This window comes from Amia ocellicauda, chromosome 14, assembly GCF_036373705.1.
Source record: "Amia ocellicauda isolate fAmiCal2 chromosome 14, fAmiCal2.hap1, whole genome shotgun sequence".
Classification (NCBI taxonomy): domain Eukaryota; kingdom Metazoa; phylum Chordata; class Actinopteri; order Amiiformes; family Amiidae; genus Amia; species Amia ocellicauda.
In genome coordinates, this window is record NC_089863.1 from 21,659,462 (window position 1) to 21,673,390 (window position 13,929).

The window sequence follows — 13,929 nt, forward strand, 5'->3', positions numbered from 1 at the left end:
GACAGTGCAACTCTTTTCCAGGGTTGTGGGTAACGCGTTACTAAGTAACGCATTACAGTAATGTTATTACTTTTGGTAGTAACGAGTAACGTAACGTGGTATGTTTCCAAAAGGAGTAATAATATTACAGTGACTGATTCCTTTTTTTTGTTCTCGTTACTGCATTACACATTGTAACGATATGGTCTTAATAAGGACGATAAGGACGTCTATGTCGTACATTAAAAATATTAGAAAAACTGTCGTTTGCAGTTACAAATCTGTAGTAAGAGTAATAAGTTAAAGGAGTCAAGTTGAGACATGTAAGATGCAGATCTACTAGCACATATCTTGATGATGATTACAATAATAACAATAATAAAAATAAATAGCAAAGATGTATTTTAGTGTTGCACGTTTTCTTATGGTAACGTAATGCTTGTCTGAGTATAATGTTGTCTATACACGTTTAGCTACTGCTAATATCTCTTAACAGAAACGTGTATTTATTATGCTGTCTCCAATCATCTAAAGCACAAAGAATAAAACAGCCACAAAAGTCCTTTCCACACCAGGCTCTATCGCTCGTAGTGTTGCTTTCTGTCTTCATTTTTAAAACGAAACACAAAACCAAACCCACAATCGCTCCGCTCCTCCCACAACAGGGGGTGGACTTCCGACACTGGCCTGGTTTTCCTGTGGCGCTTTATTAAAACAACAAAAGATAACAGTATGTCTCTGTCATTATCAACTGCTTGTGTTGGTGTAGCTTTGAAATTGTTTATTGAGGTCCCGCAACGTTTGGGGTGTAATGCAGAGTAATGTAAAAGTAAAGTAACTACTTACATTCTCCAGGAAGTAATAAGTAAAGTGTTTAGTTACTTTTGATATGAGTAACGAGTACAATGTAAGACATTACTTTTTGTGAGTAACGACCCCAAACACTGCTCTTTTCCTTCTCTTTTGGCTTGTTTGTTTGTTGTTGAAGGAGATACAAAGTTTGAGAGTGTCTCGTTTTATTTCTGAAATATAACTCCCAGAAAGTATGGTCTTTGTGTTCTTGAAATTGAATAACCTCAAAAGAAAGAAATGGTCCAATGAATTGCCGAAGAAAAGTCTAGCCGCTGTATTCTGGAATGAAGAAAAAAATGAAATGACAAGGGCAATCAAAGCAAGTAAGACAGTAGGCTGTGTGGCATACGCTAGCCAGAAATCGAACGCAACTCACAAGAACAGGAACCTTGTATGATACCACTACACCACTGGCGCTGCGGGGAAGCTCTAGATTCTGTCACCGAAGCAAATGCACAAGACATATAAAACGCGTCCCCTGGGGCACAATGGTCTTTTAATAATTATCTGTAATAATCTGCAGTCGAACTGCTTAATACGTACCTAGCTAATCACTACATCACAGGCGCATGGTTGTCATTCAGGGAAAATATGTGTTCACGAATGTTCATCGGAGTGGTTGTCATGCTAAGAGGTCAGTTGGAGTAGAGGGAGCTGGCCATGCCGTGCCTCGTTGGCGCAGTAGGTAGCGCGTCAGTCTCATAATCTGAAGGTGGTGAGTTCGACCCTCACACTCTTCCTTTATCTTTGAGTTCTACCACACTGATCTCCAGCTGCAGAAAAAAGGCGCACACCTGTGCAATAAAGTGGTTGCTTGCGCTGTCTGAAGAAATTCATGGCAAAATGCCAAATCCTGGGATGGAACAAGGGACCTTTAGATGTTCAGTCTATCGCTCCCCCAACTGAGCTATTTCGGCCATTGGTGAGATGACGTCGTGATCCCAAAAGTCAAAGTGAAGGAAGCCCTGGCAGAACACAGTCATTGAAAAGTTCATTGTTTTCCATGACGTCGGCAACGACTCAATTTGATCACTGCAACACAAGTCAGGATGGCCGAGTGGTGTAAGGTGCTGCGTGCAGGTCATCATCTCCTGTAGAGGCTTGGCTTGAATCCCACCTCTGACAAGGGTCCTTTTACCACTCAGGAGCACACACTTACCCGTGCTGGCGACAAGGACAACAAGAGTTGAGGACTGTGTTGAAAACGACATTACACAAAGAATTCAATGTTGAAAGAAATACATCAATACATAAATCAATGGACATGTATTTATTCATTGATTGATTGACTTCAACATGTCTTAATTTAGTCACTGTACCCACAAAGCAACACTCAGCATAGTGGAGGCTATAGCTCGGCGTTATTGCGTGTACCTTACATGTATCACCCCTGGCACCTGGCCCTGATAACTCCCTACTTTTTGACCACAGTCTGTCTGTGACTTGAACCCGAGAAGTAAAAATGATGCACATGGGCGCTTGCAATCTCGTTGTTTCAATCACATATCACAGTGGATGCGTACACACGGTGTTTCTCGGAGATTGCTGGGACAGTAACGAATGTGTTCCTTGCTTTACATGTCATCTAGCGCACAGTAGCTTTTTCTCCTTCCTTTTGCCCATATCATCCACATATTGTGCCTTTGGGGAACGCCTCCGAAACAGATTTAGAATGCTCTGAGATTCAAGAAACGACAGTGCAACTCTTTTCCAGGGTTGTGGGTAACGCGTTACTAAGTAACGCATTACAGTAATGTTATTACTTTTGGTAGTAACGAGTAACGTAACGTGGTATGGTTCCAAAAGGAGTAATAATATTACAGTTACTGATTCCTTTTTTTTGTTCTCGTTACTGCATTACACATTGTAACGATATGGTCTTAATAAGGACGATAAGGACGTCTATGTCGTACATTAAAAATATTAGAAAAACTGTCGTTTGCAGTTACAAATCTGTAGTAAGAGTAATAAGTTAAAGGAGTCAAGTTGAGACATTTAAGATGCAGATCTACTAGCACATATCTTGATGATGATTACAATAATAACAATAATAAAAATAAATAGCAAAGATGTATTTTAGTGTTGCACGTTTTCTTATGGTAACGTAATGCTTGTCTGAGTATAATGTTGTCTATACACGTTTAGCTACTGCTAATATCTCTTAACAGAAACGTGTATTTATTATGCTGTCTCCAATCATCTAAAGCACAAAGAATAAAACAGCCACAAAAGTCCTTTCCACACCAGGCTCTATCGCTCGTAGTGTTGCTTTCTGTCTTCATTTTTAAAACGAAACACAAAACCAAACCCACAATCGCTCCGCTCCTCCCACAACAGGGGGTGGACTTCCGACACTGGCCTGGTTTTCCTGTGGCGCTTTATTAAAACAACAAAAGATAACAGTATGTCTCTGTCATTATCAACTGCTTGTGTTGGTGTAGCTTTGAAATTGTTTATTGAGGTCCCGCAACGTTTGGGGTGTAATGCAGAGTAATGTAAAAGTAAAGTAACTAATTACATTCTCAAGGAAGTAATAAGTAAAGTGTTTAGTTACTTTTGATATGAGTAACGAGTACAATGTAAGACATTACTTTTTGTGAGTAACGACCCCAACACTGCTCTTTTCCTTCTCTTTTGGCTTGTTTGTTTGTTGTTGAAGGAGATACAAAGTTTGAGAGTGTCTCGTTTTATTTCTGAAATATAACTCCCAGAAAGTATGGTCTTTGTGTTCTTGAAATTGAATAACCTCAAAAGAAAGAAATGGTCCAATGAATTGCCGAAGAAAAGTCTAGCCGCTGTATTCTGGAATGAAGAAAAAAATGAAATGACAAGGGCAATCAAAGCAAGTAAGACAGTTGGCTGTGTGGCATACGCTAGCCAGAAATCGAACGCAACTCACAAGAACAGGAACCTTGTATGATACCACTACACCACTGGCGCTGCAGGGAAGCTCTAGATTCTGTCACCGAAGCAAATGCACAAGACATATAAAACGCGTCCCCTGGGGCACAATGGTCTTTTAATAATTTTCTGTAATAATCTGCAGTCGAACTGCTTAATACGTACCTAGCTAATCACTACATCACAGTCGCATGGTTGTCATTCGGGGAAAATATGTGTTCACGAATGTTCATCGGAGTGGTTGTCATGCTAAGAGGTCAGTTGGAGTAGAGGGAGCTGGCCATGCCGTGCCTCGTTGGCGCAGTAGGTAGTGCGTCAGTCTCATAATCTGAAGGTGGTGAGTTCGACCCTCACACGGGGCAAGCACTCTTCTTTTATCTTTGAGTTCTACCACACTGATCTCCAGCTGCAGAAAAAAGGCGCACACCTGTGCAATAAAGTGGTTGCTTGCGCTGTCTGAAGAAATTCATGGCAAAATGCCAAATCCTGGGATGGAACAAGGGACCTTTAGATGTTCAGTCTATCGCTCCTCCAACTGAGCTATTTCGGCCATTGGTGAGATGACGTCGTGATCCCAAAAGTCAAAGTGAAGGAAGCCCTGGCAGAACACAGTCATTGAAAAGTTCATTGTTTTCCATGACGTCGGCAATGACTCAATTTGATCACTGCAGCACAAGTGAGGATGGCCGAGTGGTGTAAGGTGCTGCGTGCAGGTCATCGTCTCCTGTAGAGGCTTGGCTTTGAATCCCACCTCTGACAAGGGTCCTTTTACCACTCAGGAGCACACACTTACCCGTGCTGGCGACAAGGACAACAAGAGTTGAGGACTGTGTTGAAAACGACATTACACAAAGAATTCAATGTTGAAAGAAATACATCAATACATAAATCAATGGACATGTATTTATTCATTGATTGATTGACTTCAACATGTCTTAATTTAGTCACTGTACCCACAAAGCAACACTCAGCATAGTGGAGGCTATAGCTCGGCGTTATTGCGTGTACCTTACATGTATCACCCCTGGCACCTGGCCCTGATAACTCCCTACTTTTTGACCACAGTCTGTCTGTGACTTGAACCCGAGAAGTAAAAATGATGCACATGGGCGCTTGCAATCTCGTTGTTTCAATCACATATCACAGTGGATGCGTACACACGGTGTTTCTCGGAGATTGCTGGGACAGTAACGAATGTGTTCCTTGCTTTACATGTCATCTAGCGCACAGTAGCTTTTTCTCCTTCTTTTTGCCCATATCATCCACATATTGTGCCTTTGGGGAATGCCTCTGAAACAGATTTAGAATGCTCTGAGATTCAAGAAACGACAGTGCAACTCTTTTCCAGGGTTGTGGGTAACGCGTTACTAAGTAACGCATTACAGTAATGTTATTACTTTTGGTAGTAACGAGTAACGTAATGTGGTATGTTTCCAAAAGGAGTAATAATATTACAGTTACTGATTCCTTTTTTTGTTCTCGTTACTGCATTACACATTGTGATGATATGGTCTTAATAAGGACGATAAGGACGTCTATGTCATACATTAAAAATATTAGAAAAACTGTCGTTTGCAGTTACAAATCTGTAGTAAGAGTAATAAGTTAAAGGAGTCAAGTTGAGACATTTAAGATGCAGATCTACTAGCACATATCTTGATGATGATTACAATAATAACAATAATAAAAATAAATAGCAAAGATGTATTTTAGTGTTGCACGTTTTCTTATGGTAACGTAATGCTTGTCTGAGTATAATGTTGTCTATACACGTTTAGCTACTGCTAATATCTCTTAACAGAAACGTGTATTTATTATGCTGTCTCCAATCATCTAAAGCACAAAGAATAAAACAGCCACAAAAGTCCTTTCCACACCAGGCTCTATCGCTCGTAGTGTTGCTTTCTGTCTTCATTTTTAAAACGAAACACAAAACCAAACCCACAATCGCTCCGCTCCTCCCACAACAGGGGGTGGACTTCCGACACTGGCCTGGTTTTCCTGTGGCGCTTTATTAAAACAACAAAAGATAACAGTATGTCTCTGTCATTATCAACTGCTTGTGTTGGTGTAGCTTTGAAATTGTTTATTGAGGTCCCGCAACGTTTGGGGTGTAATGCAGAGTAATGTAAAAGTAAAGTAACTAATGACATTCCCCAGGAAGTAATAAGTAAAGTGTTTAGTTACTTTTGATATGAGTAACGAGTACAATGTAAGACATTACTTTTTGTGAGTAACGACCCCAACACTGCTCTTTTCCTTCTCTTTTGGCTTGTTTGTTTGTTGTTGAAGGAGATACAAAGTTTGAGAGTGTCTCGTTTTATTTCTGAAATATAACTCCCAGAAAGTATGGTCTTTGTGTTCTTGAAATTGAATAACCTCAAAAGAAAGAAATGGCCCAATGAATTGCCGAAGAAAAGTCTAGCCGCTGTATTCTGGAATGAAGAAAAAAATGAAATGACAAGGGCAATCAAAGCAAGTAAGGCAAGTGTGGCATACGCTAGCCAGAAATCGAACGCAACTCACAAGAACAGGAACCTTGTATGATACCACTACACCACTGGCGCTGCAGGGAAGCTCTAGATTCTGTCACCGAAGCAAATGCACAAGACATATAAAACGCGTCCCCTGGGGCACAATGGTCTTTTAATAATTTTCTGTAATAATCTGCAGTCGAACTGCTTAATACGTACCTTGGTAATCACTACATCACAGGCGCATGGTTGTAATTCGGGGAAAATATGTGTTCACGAATGTTCATCGGAGTGGTTGTCATGCTAAGAGGTCAGTTGGAGTAGAGGGAGCTGGCCATGCCGTGCCTCGTTGGCGCAGTAGGTAGCGCGTCAGTCTCATAATCTGAAGGTGGTGAGTTCGACCCTCACACGGGGCAAGCACTCTTCTTTTATCTTTGAGTTCTACCACACTGATCTCCAGCTGCAGAAAAAAGGCGCACACCTGTGCAATAAAGTGGTTGCTTGCGCTGTCTGAAGAAATTCATGGCAAAATGCCAAATCCTGGGATGGAACAAGGGACCTTTAGATGTTCAGTCTATCGCTCCCCCAACTGAGCTATTTCGGCCATTGGTGAGATGACGTCGTGATCCCAAAAGTCAAAGTAAAGGAAGCCCTGGCAGAACACAGTCATTGAAAAGTTCATTGTTTTCCATGACGTCGGCAACGACTCAATTTGATCACTGCAACACAAGTCAGGATGGCCGAGTGGTGTAAGGTGCTGCGTGCAGGTCATCGTCTCCTGTAGAGGCTTGGCTTTGAATCCCACCTCTGACAAGGGTCCTTTTACCACTCAGGAGCACACACTTACCCGTGCTGGCGACAAGGACAACAAGAGTTGAGGACTGTGTTGAAAACGACATTACACAAAGAATTCAATGTTGAAAGAAATACATCAATACATAAATCAATGGACATGTATTTATTCATTGATTGATTGACTTCAACATGTCTTAATTTAGTCGCTGTACCCACAAAGCAACACTCAGCATAGTGGAGGCTATAGCTCGGCGTTATTGCGTGTACCTTACATGTATCACCCCTGGCACCTGGCCCTGATAACTCCCTACTTTTTGACCACAGTCTGTCTGTGACTTGAACCCGAGAAGTAAAAATGATGCACATGGGCGCTTGCAATCTCGTTGTTTCAATCACATATCACATTGGATGCGTACACACGGTGTTTCTCGGAGATTGCTGGGACAGTAACGAATGTGTTCCTTGTTTTACATGTCATCTAGCGCACAGTAGCTTTTTCTCCTTCTTTTTGCCCATATCATCCACATATTGTGCCTTTGGGGAATGCCTCCGAAACAGATTTAGAATGCTCTGAGATTCAAGAAACGACAGTGCAACTCTTTTCCAGGGTTGTGGGTAACGCGTTACTAAGTAACGCATTACAGTAATGTTATTACTTTTGGTAGTAACGAGTAACGTAATGTGGTATGTTTCCAAAAGGAGTAATAATATTACAGTTACTGATTCCTTTTTTTGTTCTCGTTACTGCATTACACATTGTGACGATATGGTCTTAATAAGGACGATAAGGACGTCTATGTCGTACATTAAAAATATTAGAAAAACTGTCGTTTGCAGTTAAAAATCTGTAGTAAGAGTAATAAGTTAAAGGAGTCAAGTTGAGACATTTAAGATGCAGATCTACTAGCACATATCTTGATGATGATTACAATAATAACAATAATAAAAATAAATAGCAAAGATGTATTTTAGTGTTGCACGTTTTCTTATGGTAACGTAATGCTTGTCTGAGTATAATGTTGTCTATACACGTTTAGCTACTGCTAATATCTCTTAACAGAAACGTGTATTTATTATGCTGTCTCCAATCATCTAAAGCACAAAGAATAAAACAGCCACAAAAGTCCTTTCCACACCAGGCTCTATCGCTCGTAGTGTTGCTTTTTGTCTTCATTTTTAAAACGAAACACAAAACCAAACCCACAATCGCTCCGCTCCTCCCACAACAGGGGGTGGACTTCCGACACTGGCCTGGTTTTCCTGTGGCGCTTTATTAAAACAACAAAAGATAACAGTATGTCTCTGTCATTATCAACTGCTTGTGTTGGTGTAGCTTTGAAATTGTTTATTGAGGTCCCGCAACGTTTGGGGTGTAATGCAGAGTAATGTAAAAGTAAAGTAACTAATTACATTCTCCAGGAAGTAATAAGTAAAGTGTTTAGTTACTTTTGATATGATTAACGAGTACAATGTAAGACATTACTTTTTGTGAGTAACGACCCCAACACTGCTCTTTTCCTTCTCTTTTGGCTTGTTTGTTTGTTGTTGAAGGAGATACAAAGTTTGAGAGTGTCTCGTTTTATTTCTGAAATATAACTCCCAGAAAGTATTCTGGTATTCTGTGTTCTTGAAATTGAATAACCTCAAAAGAAAGAAATGGTCCAATGAATTGCCGAAGAAAAGTCTAGCCGCTGTATTCTGGAATGAAGAAAAAAATGAAATGACAAGGGCAATCAAAGCAAGTAAGACAGTAGGCTGTGTGGCATACGCTAGCCAGAAATCGAACGCAACTCACAAGAACAGGAACCTTGTATGATACCACTACACCACTGGTGCTGCGGGGAAGCTCTAGATTCTGTCACCGAAGCAAATGCACAAGACATATAAAACGCGTCCCCTGGGGCACAATGGTCTTTTAATAATTATCTGTAATAATCTGCAGTCGAACTGCTTAATACGTACCTTGCTAATCACTACATCACAGGCGCATGGTTGTCATTCGGGGAAAATATGTGTTCACGAATGTTCATCGGAGTGGTTGTCATGCTAAGAGGTCAGTTGGAGTAGAGGGAGCTGGCCATGCCGTGCCTCGTTGGCGCAGTAGGTAGCGCGTCAGTCTCATAATCTGAAGGTGGTGAGTTCGACCCTCACACGGGGCAAGCACTCTTCCTTTATCTTTGAGTTCTACCACACTGATCTCCAGCTGCAGAAAAAAGGCGCACACCTGTGCAATAAAGTGGTTGCTTGCGCTGTCTGAAGAAATTCATGGCAAAATGCCAAATCCTGGGATGGAACAAGGGACCTTTAGATGTTCAGTCTATCGCTCCCCCAACTGAGCTATTTCGGCCATTGGTGAGATGACGTCGTGATCCCAAAAGTCAAAGTGAAGGAAGCCCTGGCAGAACACAGTCATTGAAAAGTTCATTGTTTTCCATGACGTCGGCAACGACTCAATTTGATCACTGCAACACAAGTCAGGATGGCCGAGTGGTGTAAGGTGCTGCGTGCAGGTCATCGTCTCCTGTAGAGGCTTGGCTTTGAATCCCACCTCTGACAAGGGTCCTTTTACCACTCAGGAGCACACACTTACCCGTGCTGGCGACAAGGACAACAAGAGTTGAGGACTGTGTTGAAAACGACATTACACAAAGAATTCAATGTTGAAAGAAATACATCAATACATAAATCAATGGACATGTATTTATTCATTGATTGATTGACTTCAACATGTCTTAATTTAGTCGCTGTACCCACAAAGCAACACTCAGCATAGTGGAGGCTATAGCTCGGCGTTATTGCGTGTACCTTACATGTATCACCCCTGGCACCTGGCCCTGATAACTCCCTACTTTTTGACCACAGTCTGTCTGTGACTTCAACCCGAGAAATAAAAATGATGCACATAAGGCGCTTGCAATCTCGTTGTTTCAATCACATATCACAGTGGATGCGTACACACGGTGTTTCTCGGAGATTGCTGGGACAGTAACGAATGTGTTCCTTGCTTTACATGTCATCTAGCGCACAGTAGCTTTTTCTCCTTCTTTTTGCCCATATCATCCACATATTGTGCCTTTGGGGAACGCCTCCGAAACAGATTTAGAATGCTCTGAGATTCAAGAAACGACAGTGCAACTCTTTTCCAGGGTTGTGGGTAACGCGTTACTAAGTCTGAGTTGTAGAACCACGTTGGAAATAAGTGGAGAAGTCGCGGAGATAAAGCAAATAGAACTTTAATGGAGCCGGCTCGGAAGCTCCACGTCAGAAATAATTCCTTCAGTGAGACTTAATGTTTACAAACATGTGTACAACTTTATAGGAAAAATGACGTAACATCCTATGGCCGTTCATCCAATCTGAAGATTTTATGATCTGTCCACCCGTGAAGAGGTGATGGATCCAAAGCAGATGTCCATCTTTGATGTGCACTAGGAAGATGCGATCCCACGGTCGTCATTTACCTAGTGTCAATCGTTCTTTAACAAAAACAATTCCTGCCTATCTGGAGAAACGATTAAGTCATAAACAAATTCTCAGCAGACAGCTGTAGGCTATTTCGGCACTGTGTAATCTTTCATTACTGACAGGAGTTTCTAACAAATCGACCTTGTTGACCCTTTACTTGTCCTGCTAAATCGAATCTGCTCAGTCTGTATACAAAACTACTTCTAATGCTAGTATTAATATAAAACATTATATAATAATCACAACACACTTTCTTCAACTTCCTATACAGAGTCTTCATTCCCTGCTGTTTGGCAATAGAGCAAAGCGGAAAGAAGCCAAAGAAAAGTTATGTTTATCAGTTACAAGCAAGGGGTTAGGAAGATTTGACGCTGCGTTTTCAGCTCCTTCATCCCAACCCTTCCCCGTGGGGTGTATATGTGTGTACGGCGAGTGTAAGGGTGTCCCTGCTGTCGGGGAGAGCGATAAGTGTGTGTCCCTAAATGTGAATGTACAGAATGTCCTGTAGGCGTGAGTGAGTGACCTTTGTAATAGTATCTTTCCAATGCATCCTTTGGTTTTCCTTGAGTCATGAGGTTTATTGCCTTTGATACTAAATCCATTTGTCCTCAGTCACATGGAGCCTCCAGAACCAAGGGGATAGAATAAGATTTGTGTCAATGGGTGTGTGAGTTTTGCTCCTCCCGAGTGAGGGACGGTGTCGTTTAGTAGAAATTTAGAGAAAGTCTGCCAACGAGGGTGTTTTAATTGCAGCTGTAACCATAGTAGATACATTATGAGGTTTACAAAGTTGTTGAGATGCTCTTTGAACAGTGTATTTAAGACATAAAAAAGAAACATACAGACATAGCAGAATAGTAACTACCGATATCAATCCTTTTAATACAATCATACCCAGATTATCAAAGGTATCAGCAAGCCATCCCCAGAGGGTTTTTCCTCCGGAGGACTGGTGTATCTTTGTAGTTGCTTTCCTAATGTGCTCTATAAGATTATAAATGTGTTCAGAGTTATCTGGTATGTAAGTACAGCATTCCTGCCCTATAATGGCACATGTCCCTCCTTGTGCTGCTAGCAAGAAATCTAGAGCTAGCCTGTTCTGGAGGGCAACAGTTCGCATAGCCACTATTTCAGTTGTTAAATTGCTGAGAACTTCAGTTGTAGAAATACTTAATGTTTCTAATATACCAGCTACTAATCTGATTTCCTTTATTGCTCTTCCGACTCCATACATAGGAAATAGTATGGAAGCAAACCTGTCTCCTTCCCCTATCTCACCTTTAGGGTGAGTAAATTGTTCTATATCTGGAAGGTATTTATCTTCAGTGTGGCGCAAAGCTGGCACCACAAATCCTAAATAACAAGAACCTGTGAACTTACAAGGAAGTTCCCAATATGCCCGCATGCCGCATATCCAATAAGTCCCATTCCATGGAGCGTAAAATCGACAAGTCTGATACCTAAAGTCAAGACCATCGATAGCCACAGTGTGATTACAAGTACTATTACCTATCAATTGGGATTGCATGGTTTGGTTATAGTATGAAACACACACAGATCCTTTGTTACTGTGAGCCAAGTCAATATATGGCATTTTAAAATATCTTCTATTCTGATCCATCTTCGGTCTAAAGTACCATTCTCCTGTGATGCCTAAGGCATAATCATATGCATACCGTACATTAGAGGCAACTCTAAGTTGTGAATAATCAGAAAATACTGGAATTGGAATGGGGATCATTGGAACCCCTTTCTTAGTGTCGTGTGGAATGTGGGAACAAACCCAACATTTTGTTTTATTAAGGGCATTTGCATAGGTGCGTGTCATTTGGATAAATTTGTTATCTGTCCATGATTCAACTAAGGACAGGCAGATCAGTCCAAATACTCTAGTGTACACAGTCGTCGTCATGCTGGATTATCTCTTAGTACCTGTAGGGGGACAAAACCTTTACCAGTTAGGGGAATGTCTCTCAAAATTCAGGAAATCTGCAACTGTTGCTTTCCTAGGAATGAGAAAAGATAAAGGTTTAGTACACAGTTCTCCTGGATTATAATTTTTAACTTGTGAACAATGTTTCCATCTAGTACCCCCCTCCTGTCCGTCAATACAAACCGAAGTGTCTGTAGAAAGAAGGACATTATGTGGTCCTGTCCATTTGGGCCTGAGCCCTGGTCTGCTTGGAAATTTTTCACACATTACTTGTGAACCAACCTCAGGAAGTGTTGTTGGCATTTCCTCTTTGAGTTCCAAGTCTCTGAGGGACTGGAGATCACGTGCTTGTGATCTAAGTTTTTTTAAGTGTGTACATAGCTGTGCCACATACTGTTTAAGATGGTCTTTGAATGGAGCACTGGGATCAATGGGACCCCAGATGCCAGCAGGGAGTTGCATAGCTCTCCCTGTCATTAACTCATATGGAGAAAGCTGAGTACTCCGATTAGGTGATGCTCTAAGTTTATACAGCACAGCGGGGAGTGCTACTCTCCATCCCTTGCCTGTAGTTAACAGGGCTTTTGCCAAACTTTTCTTCAGTGTCCGGTTAGTGCTCTCCACTAAGCCTGAACTCTGAGGGTGATAAGGTATATGAAATCGTTGTTTTACCCCAGCAGTAAACATGCTTCCTTCATCACCTTACCGGTGAAATGAGTCCCTTGATCTGAGTCCATTTGACGGGGCACACCCCATCGAGGAATAACCTCAGTTGCTAGGACTCGTTCTGCAGTGGTGGCAGAGCAGTCCCTGCAGGGGAAAGCCTCAACCCATTTTGTGAAATGGTCAATTATTACCAAGCAATAGGATGTCCCATGACATTTTGTCAGGGGTCCTGTAAAGTCAATTTGAATATTTTCCCACGGACCTCGAGGCCGGGGCTGGTGTGATTTAGTGACTTTGATCGGTTTACCTGGGTTTACTTGTGCGCAAGGAATACACTGTTGACACCACTTCGCAGTGTCCCTGCCTATGCCAGGCCACCACCAGTGTTCACGCAATTGAGTTAACATGGCCTTGCGACCCGTGTGAGCTGGGCCATGGTACTGGTCCAGAAGCATTGACCTAATACACTGGGGTGCTAATACACATTGTAAGTTAGGACTTCGCCACAAACCGTCTGAGTGTACTGCACCTCCCTTAACCCACTCTTGTACTTCATTCTTCTCACAGTCTTTCTGTAGCTGTGCGAGGTCAGAATTTTTTTTCTAGGATACTCGCAAGTTTACTAGAGCAGGGGAATCCTGATAACGTCACATGACTGCCTGTCTCTGCTGCCTTTCTCGCAGCTAGGTCTGCAAAGTGATTCCCACGGGTGCGCGGGCATCCATCATCAGAAAGACTCTGATGAGCTTTCACTTTAACTACTGCTACCTTTTCTGGAAGGTGTGCTGCCTCAGCTAGGGCTATAACATACTCATAATGTTTGATTACTTCTCCTGCTGTTGTTATAAACCCTCTACATTCCCA

At 41.8% G+C, this 13,929-nt stretch overlaps 3 non-coding genes across 3 annotated transcripts; all 3 read left to right on the forward strand.

The window, feature by feature from the left end:
* Positions 1–4,021: 4,021 nt before the first annotated feature.
* On the forward strand, positions 4,022–4,094 carry trnam-cau (transfer RNA methionine (anticodon CAU)). The gene has a single exon. It is a non-coding gene; the product is annotated as a tRNA-Met (tRNA).
* Positions 4,095–6,549: 2,455 nt separating this feature from the next.
* Positions 6,550–6,622, forward strand: trnam-cau (transfer RNA methionine (anticodon CAU)). The gene has a single exon. It is a non-coding gene; the product is annotated as a tRNA-Met (tRNA).
* A 2,465-nt stretch (positions 6,623–9,087) lies between these two features.
* On the forward strand, positions 9,088–9,160 carry trnam-cau (transfer RNA methionine (anticodon CAU)). Its single transcript has one exon. It is a non-coding gene; the product is annotated as a tRNA-Met (tRNA).
* Positions 9,161–13,929: the final 4,769 nt, after the last annotated feature.